Source organism: Trematomus bernacchii, unplaced genomic scaffold, assembly GCF_902827165.1.
Source record: "Trematomus bernacchii unplaced genomic scaffold, fTreBer1.1, whole genome shotgun sequence".
Classification (NCBI taxonomy): domain Eukaryota; kingdom Metazoa; phylum Chordata; class Actinopteri; order Perciformes; family Nototheniidae; genus Trematomus; species Trematomus bernacchii.
The window spans coordinates 13,775,012-13,796,701 of NW_022987689.1; the positions used below are offsets into that span (position 1 = coordinate 13,775,012).

A 21,690-nucleotide genomic window follows, 5' to 3' on the forward strand; every position below is an offset into this window, starting at 1 on the left:
AAGCTTCACAGCAAGCAAGCTCCTCGATCATGAGTACTCCTACTGAGAGTACACCCGTGAGCAAATAACCACCTGCCGTGCAACCAGAGAGCTAGTTAGTGCTTAAACATATTATAAAACTGAGAATGAAGATGGAACTAATTAGGCGTTCATCAGTGAATCATACCGGTTTTGTTCTTTAGAGTTTGGCTATAGGGAAATTACAGTGGATAGAACTAGGTTAGAGCATTGTTTGTATGTGTGTGTGTATCAGAGTCTAGATTATCTCGCCAACCCTTAGACCAAGCTACTTCATACTTGGCGTGTTTGTTGCTGAGGACCCGGGGGAGTGCAGTCCCACACGTGATGGTATTTGGATCAGCTGTTGGGTAGACCAGGCTTTAGCTAGTAGTGATGGGAATTATGGCTCTTTGAAGGGAGCCGGATCTTATGGCTCCGTTCCTTTCAAAGAGCCGTTCAAAAGAGCCGTTTATTTTTTAAAGGGAGCGGGGTTACTAGGTTTATCTGCGAAATAATCACCAGGATAATGATTGACTCAGAGTCAGACTGTATTGCCAGACCTAATGTCAATAATCTGCATTGTAAACATGACACAAGGTGGCGCCATGTCATTCATGTCAGTGAATGTACTACTGAATTTACCCTCTGTATGTGTTAAGTCAATAAAGTTGCCTTGCCTTGAATGAAATTCACGCAACTCTTAATATTAGATAGGCCTACTGTGTTTTTAAGTGGCGATGGAGATTATTTGTTGACCCTGCTTTAAAGGATATTTTGCCTTTACAAATGGTGCGCTTTATCACTGCCTGGGTTTTGGTTGAAGTGCATCCAAATGCTGCTGCGTTTTCGCGTTTGGCTCATTTTCCATCCGAAAAACACGTTGTCTACCTGTCCTGTACCACTTGTTATGGCTTCTCTCTCTCGCATATTCCATTAAGACCCACCCCATCTCACTCCTCGTGCTGAAACCTACCAATCAGAGTAGGGGCGGGTCTTCACAGAATACGTTTGGGGAACAAAATCAAGCTTTTTAAAAGGCGAGTGGATTTTGGCAGGCAGTGAGTGCGGACCAACGGTTGAACGATTAAAAGAACGGCTCTCACCAAGTACGACTCGGTTCCCCTCGTTCGTACCAAAGAGCCGTTCAAAAGAATCGGCTCGTTCGTGACCGACACATCACTATTAGCTAGCACCGGCGCTTAACCATGAAAGTGCAAATATAAGGCTTCATAATCAACAAAAGAGGCCACGTAATGACACCAAAAATAACAAAATAGCAAGCCTGTACATGCCATTGCGTAACTATGTAAGGCCAAAATTGCCATAAAAAGGCACTATTGCATCATGTTTTTTTGGAATGCCTGTTTTTGGTATGCCTGTTTTTGTCATGCGTTTCAGTTGTTTAAAACAAAGCTTTATTCTTTTGTTATCTGTAAAAAAGTTCAGTCATTTGTTCTTTGGATAATGAGCCCCTGGTTTGGCATAGCCATTAATTAAGCTCAAAAGTGTATGAAAGCAATCAGTGAAGTGACCAGAGCAATGCATAGATGAAACCCTCCTGCCGTTGGAAGGCTGTAGAACGGAAAGCAGTGAAAGAACCGTAAAAAGACGCGTTTCAATCAACATACTGTAATACAGAAAAACTGGTGTTTAACTTGTTGAAATAGTAGAGTTGAATGACTTTATTGAGGCCATAAAAGTTTCATGGGAGTTTTTGCATGCATGATGTGTGGAATTTAGCGTTGATATTTTAAACCATTGTAAATTGGGTCTATTTTATTTAATCTGTAGGTGCTTTGGATCTGGATCTCACACCTATTACTGCCTCACTCCCACCAGAGGAATCATGGGATGGGCTCATGGCAGGCAGCCCAGCAAAACTCACAATTTAAGACCTTTACAGAAGTTATTGAAGCAGCCAAAAACAGCCACCAGGGGCTCTTAGTGAACAGAGAGGGATCCACAATTTGGTCCTAAGTTATGCCTCTCTTGTCTTAACTGTTATGCAAAATGTGTGGATTTTACAATTACCTATGTAATTATATAAGCCAACAGGTGTTGACTGGACAGGCCTGCTTAACAAAGCTGATTATATTCCACTTCTGTATAGGGTTACGCTTTTAACAGTGTTGGTATAACTATGCATGCATTGCCTTATATTTTAAAAGATGCTAGGGGTAATTTCAACAAAATGTTATAGAACAGATTACTTTTGTGTATGAGATATTTTGTATTTGTCTCAGCAAGACGTGTCTCACTTAAAGGTCACCTATCATGCTATTTTTAGGCAATAGCATAGGTCTCAGATATATACAAATACATAAAAAACATGTCTATGAAGTGTTTTGCTCAAAATACCAAACAGATCACCCATTCTAGCCATGCCTCATATCCCTCTATTTCACTTCCTGTTACAAAAGTGCTGATTCTGGGTATAAAGCTTAAAAACAAAAGAGGGGGCGGAGCTTATGCCTGCTCATGCGGGAGACTTCTACCGGCAGATACTGCCGTGATGAAACGCCATATCATGTTCCAAACCACATCAAGGATTATTTCTGAAACAGTATGGAGCTCAAATGCTTTTTCTCTTGCCGGTTTACAACAAGGTGAGTTCCTTTTTATTACCTGCTTCTTCACACATGTGCTCTCTCCAGTACAGGTTAGCTAATGTTAAAGGTCCCATATCATGCTTTTCTGGTTATTACCCGTCCCCTTGTGTGTTATGAAGGTTTTTATGCATGTAAACGGTCTGCAGAGTCAAAACCCCTCAAAGTACACCCTGTAGGGAGTAAAACTCTAACACAGAAAAGACCTCCCCAAAACGCCTCATTGGAGATTTCTCATGTTCTTCCTGGGCATCGTGACGTCTGGATACCCAGTAGCCATGCCCAGAGCTATGACGCGATACGGTCATGCGGTACCCGGAACCAAATGGACCAATCCGTGGAGCCGTTACGTTACGTCCGCGGAGCCGTTACGTTAAGCCCCCGCTGATTGGTCCAAATTGACCAATCCACGGACTTCCTCACACACACACACACACACACACACACACACACACACACTCAGTGCAGGCAGCTCTGCTGATTTCTCCTCCCTGGCTGCAGGCTGATAACAGACAGTTGGGATTGCGGCGAAATTCTCTCTGCAGACCCATTCTCACAGAGTTTATCAACCTTTTTCTTACTCAATATCAAGCCACACTTATTGTTTTTACTTCGACTGTGAGTTTGTGTGTGCTCAGGATGAGTTTGGCTGTGTTTCGCTGTGTATCGCTAAACAAGGAAACCACACCTCCACGGAGCTCAGCGCGATTCACAACGTCCCGACCAATCAGAGCACACTGTGCTCACAGGGAGGGTGGGGGCTGGAGCTAGTGGAGCTCCAACGAGCCGTTAAAGGCAGAGAGTGAAATTCAGTGAATACACGTAGTTTACAGAGATGCTGTATGCGAAACCAATGTGAGTTTGGAAAATTGCACAATATAAATCTATTATAGTAGACCTCAACAATGGAATTATGATCAGTGGAAATGGCCATGACATGGGCCCTTTAACAAAGACCATATTACGTCCAAAACAGTCGGGCATTGTTTCTTATAGTGCCGTGGGTCTGCATTGCCGATATTACGTCATATCGGACGCAAATCTGGATCAGCTCCGTTGAACCCCCGTTTTTAGAGATTTGCACATGGAGGGTGCTAGTGGAGCACGCGCGTGAACTGCGAGCGCCGGAGCCTCGCAGCGGCGACACTGTGGCGCGCTTAATTGCGCCGCGTTTGCGCATCAGATGAGGCCCCCTCCGCAAGATGAGGCCCCCTCCGCAAGATGAGGCCCCACGCAGTCTGCGTGATCTGCGTGTAGGGAGGGGCAGGCCTGACTTTGGATAATAGACGTCTCTAAATCACCGCCATTTTTTTTCCGGGGTGAATCAACTTAACATTTTGAACAACTGAATAGCACTTATTTAAATCAGTAGGTCCTAAAAGTTGTGAAATGCGCTTAAAGCAAAATCCAGGGTAATTTTCCCTCCATTCATTTGACTGAGCCGAGACCAGCTGTGACCCTGCGGCTTGAGGAAAACGCAACAACACTTTTTCCAGTTCTCCTTATTCATCCATAATAAACTCAGTGAATCAGGCATTTACTTGAGGTCTAAGAACCACTTGCTGTGTGTTCCTTCAAACAAAGGGTGGTTTGGAATACTTCAGTGCAAGACAATTGGTGTGATTAGTTTGTGAGTGACACATGTGGCATTTCCCTAACCTTTCAAAAAGGGTTTTATAAGAAGTTCATGTGTATTTTGCATTTAACATTTGTTCTAACGCATTTTCTCTTGCTTGTCCTCAACTGGCTTCTGCACTAGTTACCTGGCCTGTATTGACCTATGAAATCTGTGTAGTCAATTAGGTATTTGAATTAAAGCATCAGATAAAGTGTACTGCCCTGTCTTTAATATCCATTTTCCCATTTAAAATCCAACTGGGATCAATTGTTAGGTTGCGTGGAAAGGGTAGGACCCCAAATGCAGACTACAAAAAAGGTAAAAAAGGTCTAGAAACAAAAAGCGAGCTTTATTTTAAAAGCTGAACAAAAACATGGCATGAAACACAAAGGTAGCACAAAAACTGACCGTGACCAACATGGAGGGAGACAGGAGAGACAATGAACCGACAAGGCACACGGGGGAAGACAAGACTAAATACAGAGAGGGGTAATCACAAGACAAGACACAGCTGGGGTAAGGGAGGCAGAAACACAAGGGCAACAGGTGAACACAATCAGACAAACCAGGGAAACTAACGACAGGAAGGCAAACACAGGAAGAAGGATCAGACAAGACACAAGGAGGAAAACATTTCAAAATAAAAGGTGGAAAATGAAAACAATCCAAAACCATGACATCAATAGACTCATTCCTCCTGAGGCAAAGAGAATAGGTTGAAGACATTTTCAAAAAAGCTCTGAGCTGACACTATTCAGCAGAGGTGCATTATGCGGACAGAATATGCCAGACACAGCTGGACTATAATGTTAATGCTTAATAACAATTAACAACGGAAAAATCCTCAGACAGTTTGGAGCACCATTAGACCGGACAAATTGGCCTCACGAGAACAATGGCCAATTAGCTGGGAGATAATTGCATGGCAAAACTGTTAATGTTTGAAAAAGTAACACAACTTTTGTAAAGCTCATGGGGCTCCCAGTTGCTTAGTGTGACTAAAGAAGGTTTTATTTTTAGAGAAGTGTAAATAAGTGCTTTAACAGAAAATATTATGTTGACTCACCAGTGGGCCCGCTTCTATGTTAAAGTGTGAACAGGGACCACTGTGGCCACAAGTGTCAGGATACAGGAGAATAACATAACATGTGCAAGTATTAACATAAAGAAATAAAAAAATCAGAAAACCAATTATTTTATGTCAATTACATTAATATCTAGCTTAAGTTACTTAACATTTGCTAAACTTAGCCACCATATGTCTCATATACTATAGATTCCTGGGTACCACTTTACAATAAGACTACCTTTATAAAGGGTTTACGAACAGTTTGTAATTCATTTATTAATTAGGTTGTGAACATTAAAAATCATTAATAAGCTTTTATAAGACATGAGATAAACAGGGCAACTGTGACCGGTTGCTTGCCAAATAGTGAGCCCACATTTATCTGTACTGCTAAGCCTTATATTGGCTACCTAGCTTACTTCATCTTCTTCATCAGCCAGCATCCTTGGTATCTGTTGTTCACTGAGTTGATTCTCCCCCCATCCATCTTAATGTTTCTTGGCATCTCTTATGACCATTTATGAATGAGTTACTAACATTTATAACTGTCAAAAGGTAGCCTTATTGTAAAGTGTAAAACACATTTCCATTTATTAATGAGTCACATGCATTTCTAATTGGTAAAAGGGAGTCTTATTGTAAAGTGTGAAACACATCACCATCTATTGATGAGTCACTAACATTTATAACTACTGAAAGGGTGCGATTAATCGCATGATTGTCCATACTGTAGTTAATCGCAAATTAATCGCACATTTTTGATCTGTTCTAAATGTACCTTAGAGGGATAGTTTTTAATACTCTTATCAACATATGAGTGGACAAATATGCTTTATATGTTTGTTTATTATCATTTGAACAATGACAAATATTCTCATGAATATTAAACACAACAACCTCTGAACATTACAAATATTCGCCTCAATTCAACCTGGAACCTCTCTCATACAATAATACAATATAAAGTGTGTGTGTGTGTGTGTGTGTGTGTGTGTGTGTGTGTGTGTGTGTGTGTGTGTGTCTGTGTGTGTGTGTGTGAATGTGGAGACACTGTGATGGATCGTTGGAGCTATGTGCAGCTCAAGGCATATATGCTTGAACGGGAGCTGCCTGGACACTGCAGTCATGTTGCGCGCACTATCCGTGCTGAGTGTGCTGACTTTTCGTAAAATGTCCCACTGTCTGGCTACCTGCATAAAGTCAAGTGCTCGGCGCAGTTGTCGGTGAAATGTCGCTCCTCTGTTTTCATTGAAACAGCTCCTTATATCCGTTAGCGCAGCTAGCTAGCACCAGATGCTAACAACAACAATAACACGTAAGGTGTGCCTCGCTCGCGCCACACATACACACACCCTCCCGGTCCTCCCGATGGCCAGTCCGGGCCTGCCGGTGAGCGTGGAAGTGTGGTCTGCCACAAGCGGGCGGCAGAAGCGGGGCTGTCAGCATCAGCTTGTAGATGGTATTTTAAACTCGATGCACTCTGAAACTACGGGGCGGTCGAGGACAAAAAATACACATGCTTTAATCGCGTTAAAATAATTAGTGGCGTTAATTTTTTTTGACAGCCCTAATATATATATATATTTTTTTAAATTAATGACGTTGTTTATAAATTAATCTGAGGGCTGCAAAAAGAGGAGGTGGGGGCCGCATGCTGATATTCTACCCAGAGACCGAGAAAAATATCTGATTGGTTGCATTTCTTTTCGAACACAAAACCAGTGAAATGCGTAGTGCATGGACCGAGAAGGACAAACAAATCAACGTAACACTGTAATATTACAGATCAACAACACAGATACGATTCTCATTTATTAATTTTCTATACATTTTATTACATTTTATTTATATAATTAAATAGATTTTTTTGTTTGTTTTATCTGAGTGTTCCAGGGTATTCTCTGAATACCTTGAAGGCCCTGACGGTTCGCCACTGACATACACAAACTCCCAGCCAGGCTGCGGGTGTGTGTGTGGGCTCGGGCTGGTTTCGGGCTGGGTTTTGCTGTGTCTCGCTGTCTCGCAGATGGCCACTGGGCTCAAAGGGAGGGGGGGCAGGAGCTCCAACAAGCCGTTTAGGACAGAGAGTGAATACACATACTATACAGAGATGCTGTATGAGAAACCAATGTGAGTTTGGAAAATTGCACAATATAAATCTATTTTAGTATAACTCAACAATGGAATTATGATTAGTAGAAATGGCCATGACATGGGACCTTTAACATGCCGTCTAATCAGAGGGACAAGGTGGCATCTTGATCGTTTCTCCACTAGTTTCAACACTAGTCTCCGCCTTTTGTCTTTAACTCCCATCATTCCGAAGACCCATTTTTTCGTTCTCCAGGTATGTCCAAAGCGTCCACGTGCATACTAACAAAAAATAAATCATAACATCATCTTAGTTAACATGCACACAGATTACAGTAAAAATGGTTGCACATCATGTTTCAAAATGCCATACTTGTTTATTAGGTGCATTGTATAACATCATTTAAGGATAATTATACAGTAATGGTCCATATTGATTTAAACATTTGTTTTTGTATTCTCTTGTACAAGAAAGCCCAGTCTATAACTGCCGAACATAGGAACTGGGTACAGTACCTTCTCCCAGACTCAAATAAAATAGTTTACTTCATCAGCATTGGTATTACCAATGCTTACTATTTATTTGATACCAATTTGGTAATACAATTAATAAAAAGAACAAGGTTTGGGTTTGTTCTTCAGATATGACTGTGACGTTAACGTGTAAGCTCAATAATGAACTCCAGCTCAACCAACCACATTGTAATATCTAAGTAATCATCTTGAAATATGACATTATTATTTCATAATATACACACATCTTATTGTGAGGTTAATTTCAGATACACTACACCGCTCTTCAATACTACTTTGACGTTAGCTTGTCTACATAATCGATCATAGCGAATTTAAATTAACCTTAGCGATGCATAAAGTTACCTACCTAATAAAATAACTTACAAGGATGACCTTATTTTACCAACCTCAAACAGAAGCCGTCTGTTCTACAGTATTATCCCACTTAACGCTTAACACTTCTCTATTATGTTTTAACTTGGAGGCTACGATTAGCATCGTTAGCACATATTTAGTTACCACTTGCTTACATGCTAACCCAAGCCTTAACATTCATTACGTTAGCTGATTAAAATGATAAACACATAAATAAAATACTCAAATTTCACTTAACGCAAAACCGCATTCATGCACCGTCTGTTTTAACCGCAGATCGAGTCACAATAGTCCGATATAAGCATGAAGAATAGTCCACAAGGCACCAGCACAACAAACACGGCCGAGTTCAAGTTATGTTCCCCGGATGAGTTGAGCAGGCTGAGCCCCTGTAGCATCACAGAGCTGCTAGCAGAGAGACAGGAAGCTAACAATAGCAGTCACTGGACAGACCTGTCACTCAATGTGACCACGCCCTCATTTATGCATAACTTTAAGGCTTAATATAACTTAAAGACATTATAAATGGCAGGGCTGCCAACACTCACGCATTGAGCGTGAGAGTCACGCAATTAACACATATCTCACGCACTCACGCCACACATGCCTTTCCTCACGCTAAGTTTTCGTTCACAACAAATGTATATAAATATAAAAATAAAGTGAAGGAACAGCAAACCGAGCGGTCTACGAAATGAGACGGTCAGGCTTACGGAGGACTTCCTGTTTGCGTCACCTGACACCCGCGGTCCGTAGCACTGCCGCCTAGCAACCTGGACAGCGTCACGCATTGTGATTGGCTGTACGGTATTTGCACACTGATTGGATGTAACGAGGGTATACGGGGGTCTGAGCAAAGACGAAGGAGAAGGAGGATGAGAAGAATAAGAGAAGGTAAGGAGAATATATTATAAGATATTTTCGCACCACAGGTAAAGTAAAAATATTTTCTTTTGTTCTTTTTTAATTAATTAAAGTTAATGCTAACAAGTGCCAGTATAGCCCTAATAATTACTACTTATTTCGTTTTGATTGTTATATTTGATAATATATTATCCAAAAATCATATATTAATGATATACTTTTATATATTATATATTATCAAAAAGATAATTTTTCCATCTTGAAATAACATAATATAATATATTATCAAACATTTATATATGTATATAATATAAGATATTTTAGCACCATAGGTAAAGTACAATACTTTCTTTTGTTCTTTTTAAATAAAACAAATAATTTTAATAAAGAATTTATTAATACCGGAAAATATTTTTCTTATAGTTGATAAATAAATGTTTGCTGTTTGTTATAGGATGTTTTCTAAAGTGTCAGGGACAGCTGCAGGGAAGAAAAGGACCCTTATTTCCATGTGGGCGGCAAACCAGGCCCCCAAGAAGTCCTATGACCCTGAGAGAGCAGATAGGCCACAGGAAAAAACACAGGAACAAGAGGAAGAACTACTGTTGACACAGATAGATGAGCCCTCAGAGAAAGAGGGGACACCTGGTACAAAGACCAGAGCCCAGGGCGGTGCCGCAACATATAGGTGCTCTTTTAAAAATGAATGGTCACATAAATGGCCATTCATTACAAAGGGGACACTTATGGCGCATTTCCACTACACGGTCGGCCTCGGCCACACTCGGTACGGCTCGGTACGGCTTGGCCGCGTTGGGCCTTAACAGGGCCGACTCACTTCATGCTGCGCTTCCATTACAGTTTAGGAACTGGGGTAGTTACTATAGTAACGCAGTGTAGGCGGAGCCGTGACGTCATCTTCAATGAGAACTCCAGAAACACAACACAGCCGTTAGCTGTTAGCACTCAGAGCTCACAGCTCCTTATATATGTTCAGAAACTCGACAAAAGTTAAACAAGTACACACCACAGACTGCCTGTGTCATGGTGAATACAGTCGCTGCTTTATTTATGTCTGTATAGGCCGTTGTGAGTGTGGACGGTCAGAGCATATACTGCGTAAGCTTAGCCAATCTCCATCTAGAAAAACACGCATTTTAAAAGGTTTTTCGCCTGCCGTCTGTCTGCAGACTTGACAAAGCATTAATTCATGGTTTTTACTAACCGGTATCAGTATGTTGTTACTTCGGCATCATTTTGAAACGTGTATTACAATTAAATCACGGTCAAATATGTCCATCTTGTTGTAGTTCTAGCCCTCTTGCCAGCGCTCCTCTCTCTAGTTTAGCATACTCAGCCCGACTCAGCCCTGTTTGTTGGCCCCGATAGAACCACAATTTTGTCGGGCCAGAAAAGAGGTGAAAAAGTGGCCCCGGGCCGGGCCGGGCCGTGACTAGGCCTAGTGGAAGCGCAACCAAAAACGGGTACGGCACGACACGACACGCTTAAAGCGAGCTCCGCGCTGTAGTGGAACTGCGGCATTAGTACCCACTACTGGTGCTCTGTATGCAGAGTAGAAAATGCTTGCTGTCACCAGGGAATAGCCGATGTTGCAAGGCACGTTAACAACAAATGCCATCAGGAAAAACAGAAAGCAGTGCAATCCAGCACTGGAATTCAGCAATTCTCAGTTCCACTTCCTTCTGCTGGGGCAATGACTGTCCAAGAAGTGAAGGTTGGTTATGCTCAGTGGTGTTGTGGTTATTTAGTGGATGATAAAGATACTATACTGTTTACATGATAAGCTAATTTCCTAAATAGAGTTTTGCCTTTTTGGAACTAGCATACTCTATTAACTGAATTCATTGTGTACATTCACATATTTCATAATCTAACACCAATCCAACTGTATCTTGTAGACAAGGAGGGCAGAATTAAAGATGGCGGTGATGCTGGCAAACCATAATTGTTAGGATGCGAGGAAAGGGTAGGACCCAAATGCAGACTACAAAACAAGGTAACAAGGTCTAGAAACAAAAGCGAGCTTTATTCCAAAAGCTGAACAAAAACATGGCATGAAACACATAGGTACTACAAAAACTGACCGTGACCAACATGGTGGGAGACAGGAGAAACAATGAACCGACAAGGCACACAGGGGAAGACAAGACTAAATACAGAGAGGGGTAATCACAAGACAAGACACAGCTGGGGTAAGGGAGGCAGAAACACAAGGGCAACAGGTGAACACAATCAAACACACCAGGGAAACTAAGACAGGAAGGCAAACACAGGAAGAAGGAACAGAGAAGACACAAGGAGGAAAACATTTCAAAACAAAACAGGAAACCAGAGACAGAAAAAGACAAGACAAAACACAACACAGACAGATCGTGACACAACCCCCCCCTCAAGGGACGGATCCCAGACGTCCCAAAAAACATAGTCCAACATTTCCAAAAGGGTGGGTGGAGGGGGTCCGGAGGACGGGCCCGGAAGGGGGCCCGGAAGGGGTCCAAAAAGGGGCGAAGGCCACAGCGGGCGAACTCAGGGGGCCGGGCATGAGAGCAAAGGCAGCGGCTCTCAGGGGGCCGGGCCCGAGGGCGAAGACCGCGGCTGGAAGAATCAGGAGGCCGGGCTCGAGGGCGAAGACTGCGGCTGGAAGAATCAGGGGGCCGAGCCCGAGGGCGAAGGCCGCGGCTGGGAAACTCAGGAGGCCGGGCTCGAGGGCGAAGACTGCGGCACTCAGGGGGCCGGGCTCGAGGGCGAACAAGAAGGCGGCGACGAGACAGCTCCGGAGGACGGGCAGGAAGGCGCCGACGAGCAGGACCCAGTATCGGCCGGACAGGAACCGGAGCCGACGGGACAAGCGTAGACGGGGTCCTGAACATGACATGGGCTGGTGTCAATGGGACCCCGGATGGAGCAAGGGCTGGTGTCAACTGGACCCCCAACGGAACAGGACACAGAGTTGGCAGGACCCCCGGTGGAACAGGTGTCGGCGGGACCCCCAACAGGACAGGACACAGAGTTGGCAAGACCCCTGGCAGGACAGGTGTCGGCGGGACCCCCAACAGGACAGGACATGGAGTTGGCAAGACCCCCGGCAGGAGAGTAGTCGGCGGGACGTCCAACATCACAGGACATAGGGTTGGCAGGACCCCCGGCAGGAGAGTAGTCGGCGGGACCTCCAACATCACAGGACATAGGGTTGGCAGGACCCCCGGCAGAAGAGTAGTCGGCGGGACCTCCAACATCACAGGACATAGGGTTGGCAGGACCCCCGGCAGAAGAGTAGTCGGCGGGACCCCCAATGGGACAGGACATGGAGTTGGTAAGACCCCCGGCAGGAGAGTAGTCGGCGGGACCTCCAACATCACAGGACATAGGGTTGGCAGGACCCCCGGCAGAAGAGTAGTCGGCGGGACCTCCAACATCACAGGACATAGGGTTGGCAGGACCCCCGGCAGAAGAGTAGTCGGCGGGACCTCCAACGGTACAGGACATGGGGTAGGCGTCGGCCGTAGAGCCAACAGGACACGGGGGGCTGGCGTCGGCCGTAGAGCCAACAGGACCCGGGGGGCTGGCGTCGGCCGGAGAGCCAACAGGAGACGAGGTGCTGGAGTCGGCCGGACCACCGACAGGACACGAGGGGCTGGAGTGGGCTGAACCACTGACAAAACACGGGGGGCTGGCGTCGGCCGGGGAGCCAGTACTGGAGCCGAAACTGAAGCCGGAACCATGGCTGCTGGGGCCGGAACTGGGGCCGGAACCATGGCTGCTGGGGCCGGAACCATGGCTGCTGGGGCCAGAACTGGGGCTGGAACCATGGCTTCTGGGACCAGAACTGGGGCTGAAACCATGGCTGCTGGGGCCAGAACTGGGGCTGGAACCATGGCTTCTGGGACCAGAACTGGGGCTGAAACCATGGCTGCTGGGGCCAGAACTGGGGCTGGAACCATGGCTGCTGGGGCCAGAACTGGGGTCGGAACCATGGCTGCTGGGGCCAGAACTGGGGCTGGAACCATGGCTTCTGGGACCAGAACTGGGGCTGGAACCATGGCTGCTGGGGCCAGAACTGGGGCTGGAACCATGGCTGCTGGGGCCAGAACTGGGGTCGGAACCATGGCTTCTGGGACCAGAACTGGGGCTGAAACCATGGCTGCTGGGGCCAGAACTGGGGCTGGAACCATGGCTGCTGGGGCACGGGCTGGAATCCTGGCCCTGCGTCTCTTAGAGGCCTTTTGGAGACGCCGTGGACCTCCAACATCACAGTAGTCGGATCCCAGGAAAGGGTTAGAGGCTTGAGAAAAGCTTCCAGGACTACATGTAAAATGTTGTAGCCACTCAGGCAACAAACCCCTGAGCCCGGGCTTGCGAGCAACCTCCTGGCGTGCCTCCTTCAAAGCCGCCACTCTACCCCGTATAGATGTGGCGTCATACCAGGTATAAAAAATGTACTCCAGAGAGTACCCAAGACGTTCCGCCTGTAGCAACAAAAAATCAGAGTCTGCTGAGTCCAATTCTGGTCGGTTCATTCTGTTAGGATGCGAGGAAAGGGTAGGACCCAAATGCAGACTACAAAACAAGGTAACAAGGTCTAGAAACAAAAGCGAGCTTTATTCCAAAAGCTGAACAAAAACATGGCATGAAACACATAGGTACTACAAAAACTGACCGTGACCAACATGGTGGGAGACAGGAGAAACAATGAACCGACAAGGCACACAGGGGAAGACAAGACTAAATACAGAGAGGGGTAATCACAAGACAAGACACAGCTGGGGTAAGGGAGGCAGAAACACAAGGGCAACAGGTGAACACAATCAAACAATCAGACACACCAGGGAAACTAAGACAGGAAGGCAAACACAGGAAGAAGGAACAGAGAAGACACAAGGAGGAAAACATTTCAAAACAAAACAGGAAACCAGAGACAGAAAAAGACAAGACAAAACACAACACAGACAGATCGTGACAATAATCTACCACTGGCTGTCACAGATCATCTGGGGCCACTCATGAAAGAGTGCTTCAAAGACTCACCCACTGCACAGGACTATAAATGTGCAAGGACCAAGACCTCTTGCCTCATAAACAAAGTATTGGCGCCACATTACCAGAACGCACTGGTGATGCTGATGAGGGAGAATCCATACACCATCATTACAGATGGCTCAAATGACACAGGTAGGAATTAAATACCTTTACATCCTGGTATGAACAACATTATTTTTCTTTTTTATTCTAGCCATATTTTTTAAGTATGAGATATATATTTATTTGATGTTCCCTAAGACAATGTGCTAATTTCTTTGTCAATGCAGGAAGAGAAAAGATGAACCCCCTTACTGTGCGTGTGTTTGATGTGAATAGGGTGGCACATCGGTTCCTAGATATGTGCACCACAAGTGGAACCAGATCTGGTACAGCAGAGCTAATCTTCCAAAAGATTGATGCCACCTTACAAAACCACAAGATTCCATGGTGCAACTGTATTGGTCTCTCTGTAGACAATGCAGCCGTGAACATCGGACAACACAATTCAATCGCATCAAGAGTTCTGCAAAACAACCACAGTGTTTATGTACATGGTTGCCCGTGTCATATTTTACACAACACTGCAAAGCGAGCAGGTCTTACCTTTACTGAGGTAAGTGTATGTTGAATATATGTTAAATATTTAGGTGATGTACAGGGGATACAGTTACAAAAAATGTTTAATTGCAGGTGTCACATTTTGATCTGGAGGACGTTGTGGTTGATGTGGGCTTTTGGTTTAAAGGAAGCACCAACCGCAAGGGATTTCTGGCAGGTATCAACTTTCCAGCCAGTTCTACACAAATTATACAAACTAAAATGTAAGTAGTTAACTGGTAATATGCGTCTTATACAACTGTGGAATATATTTCCTTTGAACAGAGTTTTGTGAGCTCTTTGAGTCAGAATACCTGGAAGTCCTACAGCATGCCTCTGTGCGGTGGTTGAGCCTTGAAACCTGTGTGACCCGCATTATGAGATTGTACAAGCCACTTGCCAGCTATTTCCAATCAACAGGTAAGATATATATCCAAATATATGCTATATTATGCAGTCTTGAAATCAACATTATGTGTGTGAGTTGTATCTTTGTTTTCTCTCACTTATAGAGGGGAATCAGCCAAGACTGAAGAGGCTACAGGGAGCCTTTTCTGACCCCATGACTGAAGTGTATCTCCTCTTCTACCAAGCAACCATACCAGCCTTCACCTCTCTGAATCTCCTCTTCCAGAGACAACATCCATCTATATTTTTATTGCAAGATGAGGTATATCTAGAGGAAGTGATTTAAGCCTGCATTCCAGTATTTTGTTAATGTAATATTCGGGTAAGATGTAATACTTTCTTAAATATATTTCAGATGATTACATTCATCCGCAAGCTCTGCTCCAAGTTCCTCTTGCCCACAGTACTGCAGACCCACCTTAAGCCTCAGGACATCCCATATGTGGATAAGGAGAACCATCTGCCTGGTAATTGTAATTTAGTGAAAAGTAAAGTAAGATGAAGTGTGTGTGTATATATGGTAACAGTCAAAAGTCTGGACACACTTCACATTAAATCTAATTATATTGAAGTTTATATATGAATACAATAATGGGATTAGTTCTAGACTGATTGTTTCATGATTTGACACAGAGAAAAAAAGCCTTCAACAACTGGGCATGTTCAGACCTTTGTATAGTACAGTATTTATATGTGTAATTGTCTTTTGGAATTACATGAGTAATCATTCAAATGCTATAATGAAGCTCACGGAAAGGTGTGTATGTAAGTGCTTTTATGAAAGTACATTGGATTTGATTGTGTTTTCTGCATCTCTAACAGGATACAAACTGAATGTCGGCTTCATCACCAGGGTGAGGCTCAATCATCTCCTGGATGCTGGGGACATCACCGCCCAGAAAGTGGAGTTATTCCACACCGCATCCCTCAACTTCTTTGTGAAAGCTGTAGAGCAGGGCTATTCAATTAGTTTGGAATGGGGGCCGGTTGATGAAAATGATCCAAAGCAAGGGGCCGGGAAAAAGATGGCTTGAAATATGAGCAATCATATTTAAGAGCTTCAGATACAGTAAATACTACAACAGCATAGTGGAGTGCATATATTGTGTTTAATTCAATCAAACAACATAGCTCCAAGGCCTTTATAGATCTAAATGGCAAGTTCAGAACTCAGTAGGCCTACATGTTTCATTTGATTTCATTGAGGTGAAATGATCTAATCATTCACGCAGAGATGCAATCAATGACAGGAGTTGTCACTACAGTATAGTAGGTGGGTTCGAAACCCGAGCCCGTCGAAGTTTTCAGGCATTGTCTACCCCTCTATCTCTCAATGTAACACCCTCTCTGGAATAAAGGCACTATGGCACAAAAAAAAAAAAATTGATTACTTTTTAACATTATACTCAAAGGGCCAGTAAATATCACCCCGGGGCCGGATTTGGCCCGCGGGCCGCCAATTGAATAGCCCTGCTGTAGAGTATGCTCTACAAAGGCTGCCTCTAAGTGAGCCCTTGCTGAAGCATGCCAGGTTTCTTGATGTGAGGCAGAGGGCAGAATGTGGGGTGGAGGATGCCCTCTACTTTGTTGACAGGTAAAATGTATATATTAATTTATTTTCTAATTCTTCAGAAATTAACAACCAATATAAACAAATATACCAACTACTCAGTTTCACCTTTACCTTTGAAGTATATCTCAAAGTGAATAGAAGTTTGTAACTCTACCTTTGTTTTTCTTCAAAAAAGGTATGCCCACCTTCTCCCCTACCACAGCCCACAAGATCATGACTCATTGGGGGAGGAGTTCCTGGACTACCAGACCATGCCTGTGCCAATATTGGAAGCAGACCCAGATATTGAGGGCTTCTGGGCCAACATGGCCAGTTTAAAACACAAGGTCAGATATCTAAGTGTGTCTCATTCCACAATGTGGACTAATTTCGAGTGACATGTGTGTATTCATTGTGCAACTTAACCCTGTTGTTCATGTTTTACAGGTGACAGGTGTGGGCAGGTTTGATAGACTCTCCACTGTTGCCAAACTTGTGTTAGTCTTGCCACACTCAAATGCTGACGCAGAGCGAGTGTTTTCTGTGGTGGGACTAAACAAAACAAAAACAAGGAACAGCCTGGCCCTGGAGGGGACACTGTCGTCTCTCATGACAATAAAGATGGCAGACTTGGAGCCATGCTTTAAGTGGGAGCCAACCCAATCAATGCTAAAGGCTGCAAAATCTGCCACCAGCAGTTACAACAGACCAGACCACAGCCAGAGCACAATATAGGTTTATGGAAACTACCTCTAATTGAATCAAGTTAATCCCTGTCAAGTTATGTATGTAAATATTTTTTTAATGTAAATAGTTTGTACATGTTCAATAAATGTGTAACACTGTACACATGAACGTTTCTTTTTTTGTATTTTTTTTTTGTGGTGACTAACCCCCGAAAATGTCCTAGCACCCTACTCTGTCCAGACGCATGTGGATTATATAAAAGAAAATGAACTGCATTATTCAGTGGCAAGTGATGCATCAAACAAAGGTACGATCAAGTGTTTCCCCAATACTGTACTGAGATATTTTCACTTTGAGGAGGGCGTGCAACATGCACTGTTGGATTTTTACAGTGATAGCAACGAAAAGTCAGAAGCTATAACAAATCAGCTGCTATCTAAACTGGAGATGTCTGGACTATGTGAAAAAAATGTCAGCATATGCAGCAGACAACGCCAGCGTTAACTATGGAAAACAACAGTGTTTATCAGAAACTGAAACTGGCTCAAAAAGACGTGCTCGCTGCAAACTGTTTAGCCCATATTCTGCACAATGCAACAAGATATGCAGCAAGCAACTTGGATATTGACATTGAAAATGTTGTGCTAGAAGCTGTTTCTAAAACAAGGAGAGGGAGAGCTCTCTGCTGTCAGACTGAGAGAGATAACTACAGCTCAGTGAGTTAAGGGACTCTCTGAGTGTTTAGATAGTTAGTTTAGTCTAGTTATCTCAGTGGGTCTCAAACGGTTTGGTCACCATTTATGAGAATAAATGAAAAACAGTTATGAAATACTATATGACAGTAAAACAAGAATACAGTTTAAAAGGTGAGTGATTTGTAAAATATCCATAAAGAAAAAGAAAATCTGTTTAAAGTTGTGTTTCATATGGGTGTTGAGAGATGTATCCTTAAATTCATTTTGCTCTCAAAGTGCACCAGATTGATGCATTTAACTTCAATATTTAAAAAATAAATCTTCCCGGGGGAGCATGCCCCCGGACCCCCTAGAGGAGGTGAGGACCACCCCCACTTATAAAATAGCACTTTACCCCTGCTTACACCTATATGCCATTTTATATGCTGTGAGCTGATTATCGAGCCTTCATTGTAAGAGTCGCGGGTACACTGTGTATGTGCGTACTCCACTGTAGCGCCCGGTACATTAATGGGAAACCCTAGTTTGTACTTGTTCAATACATTTGTAACACTGTACACATGGACGTTTCGTTTTTCGGTTCACCAAAAAAAAAAAATCTCACTCCAAGCTGAACTCAAATGTTGGCAGCCCTGTAAATGGTAGTACTAGTAACTCATTAATAAATGGTGATTTGTTTAACACTTTACAAGGCTCCCTTTTGGCAGTTATAAATGTTAGGAAGTTTGAATAATTTCAACGTATAATGCTTTCCTAATGCGATACTTAGAAAACAAAAGAACAACAAACAAAAAATAGGGTTATTGCTTCAATTAGCATTAGATTCAGACTTTTAGCTTGACATGTATGTAGCCGATATGTTTAGCACCTATTTTAAAAGATTGCTTTTTATAAAATTACTTTTCTTACATCCAACTCATGAAGATATCTTTAGCTTAATTAGCCAGCTATCTGCAGCTAACCCGATCACCTTCCTTTGTCTACATTAATGGGACATTGTTTTAAAATATATTAATAATTTCCGGAGGTTAAGTCAATGGTGAAAGAGTGTTTGATTGCTTATGAGTTCAACTTCTCACTTGTAAAAGGAAGATTGTGTTATTTTTTGTTTTAAATGTCAACTTCTCTTTTTTTCTCTGTGTTTATATGTGATGAAGGTTTTAAAGTGTAATGTCTTTAAAAAGTATTTTTCCTTTTTCATCAAGTCTTTATGTCAACACATAAATAAATATAAATGAGCAATGTGCAGTCCAATCAGCCGAGTTCCTCCCACTTCACGCTAGTTTGATTTCGAGCAAACCCAAGAATGATTGAAGTCCTACAGCCGGCCATTAAACTTCAATGCATTTTGGCTTCTGCATTCAGTGCAGTTCAACATGATTTAAGAGTTTTTAGAAATGAAATATCGGCAAACATGAAAGGTTAGTTTTATGGTCTAATCAATAGATGGCTTGTTTTAAGAATCCATCAAAAGTTGCGTTGGCTTCATCGTACTTCCTGGCTTTTTAATAGACTTTCTTCCTCCAAGTTCTTTTGTCCTTCATCTTTGCTTTGAACAAATGTCGGCTGTGAGTCTACCTTTACCTGATTATATACCTTTACCTCCTTTTTCTCTCCTACCTCTTTGTAATGAGAAAAATGTTGTGGAGAACACATACCATTTTTTTAAAGGAGAATATCTCTCTAAAAAGACTTGGCAAGTGGTGAGAGTTAGTGAGTCAGGATGTGTAGGCAGTATTGAAAATACACTGTACTCGGATATGGAAATCATTTGCCCTGCTGACAAACATGTCCCTTTTCTGATATGTAATCTGGCAACTCTAAACCAAGACTGATGTAGAAGGTGAATTAATTTGTGTTTTTGGTACGTATGCGTTTGATCATTGGAAAAAACACCATTAAATGCTGATTCATTGCGATGTGTGCAAAGCTGCAACCCGAGGAAAGGGATTAGCAAATTACAGCCTTGCCCGACAAACTTCAGATGCAGCCAATTTGATTGCAAGAAATACTTCATCTGAAGAACAAAACACTTCATCACGTTGTAGAGCTACTTTCGAAGGGCTGCTTGACCTCTGACCCTCCCGTGATAGTTAGCATGACTGGACAAATATAAATCCCAGTGAATGGAAAATGTTACTGGGTCTATTGTTAGAGTGCCCAAGAAGATGTTGCGCTGTTTCATCTAAAAATTATTGTGCCAGTATTTTAATGATAAACTGTGAGTGTTCAGCTGGTTTAAAGGCATTTTTACACAGTGGCAAAAACATGCGAAAGAGCCTGGATGGTTTCTGTTTAGCTGATTCTGTAATAATGTCAGATGATGCAGCACAAACTCCAAGGTACGGACACCTGCTGGTACATTGTTTTAAGAACATGGTGAGATACTTTAAATGTCTTTTAAAGGTCCCCTATTATACTATTTTTCTACAATATATTATAGGTCTCAGATATATACAAAACATGTCTCGGAAGTGTTTGGCTCGAAATACCAAACAGATCAACCATTGTAGCATGCCATAAACCCCTCTGTTTCAGCCCTGTTCCAAAACTGCTGATTCTGTTTCTGTAGCTTTAAATGCTAATGAGCTGATGTTGACCACGCCCCTCTGAGAAGTGATTGGTTAAAAAAACACAATGGTGCTCGAGGAGGAGATTCAGGTGATAAGGTGTGGGGGGGTGTTACCTTGGTTGGTTATTGGCTAATGGTTACACAACCCAAATAAACATTGTGACATATAGTGGCCAAAATCTGATCAGCTCATTTTCAGACAGGTTTTTATATAGATGGATCAGGCTAAAAAGTGAGAGAGTATTTTTTCCTGAAACGTTCCTAACTAACAGAGGGGACACATGTTTGTGTATAAAAAACATGGAAAAGTGGATTTTTGGTGACCTTTATGTCATTTTCTCAGTCTTTAACGCACAAACAGAGAAATAGATGGCATAGACAAAATTATAAAAACAAACTTCTTGCTCTAGTGGGAGTATTTGAAGAGGAAATGAGCTAGAACGTTGTTACGATACATTGATAATCAGATGCAGTTTGTACTCTTTAAGATGGTTGAATGCTCAACTAAATTAAGTATTGATCTCCCCTCAGCTGGGAGCCTTGCGCAACAAAAGAAGTAGAAGTAGAAGAAGAAGAAGAAGAAGAACGGGTGGCTGCCCGTTGTGTTTGCGTTTCCATGATCCCTCTTTGGTTTCCACCACATCACCTCCATGATGCAAGCTGAGCTCATGCGGCGCCACCTAGGAAACAGATGAATAGGAATTTTCTTTCTGATGGAAATCCATATGATCCATTTCCAAGAGCAAAACATCAATGTCTGTGTCACGGAGTAAATTACCCCGTAAATCTGGCCCCGAGCCGCCATTGACCGTCTGTTTGAGACGTGACATGAAAAATTGAATCGGTTGCTCAAATTAAACCGCTGAATGAATGTCCTCCTTAATCTCCTCTCTGGCTTTAGAGTGTAAACACGATACAAAACAAAAGTTGTTACGTTGCGGCACTTACTCAAGTGCAGCATGTGGATGTTGAGTCTCCTTTGTGTGTTCATTTAATGGAA

At 43.0% G+C, this 21,690-nt stretch overlaps 1 long non-coding RNA gene and 1 pseudogene across 1 annotated transcript; both read left to right on the top strand.

Moving 5' to 3' along the window:
* Positions 1-14,542: 14,542 nt before the first annotated feature.
* Positions 14,543-15,150, top strand: LOC117488975. The gene is made up of 3 exons (XR_004556558.1): positions 14,543-14,792; positions 14,870-14,954; positions 15,062-15,150. It is a non-coding gene; the product is annotated as an uncharacterized LOC117488975 (long non-coding RNA).
* Positions 15,151-20,431: 5,281 nt separating this feature from the next.
* The window catches only part of LOC117488624, a 59,220-nt pseudogene continuing 57,961 nt past the window's right edge, over positions 20,432-21,690 (top strand).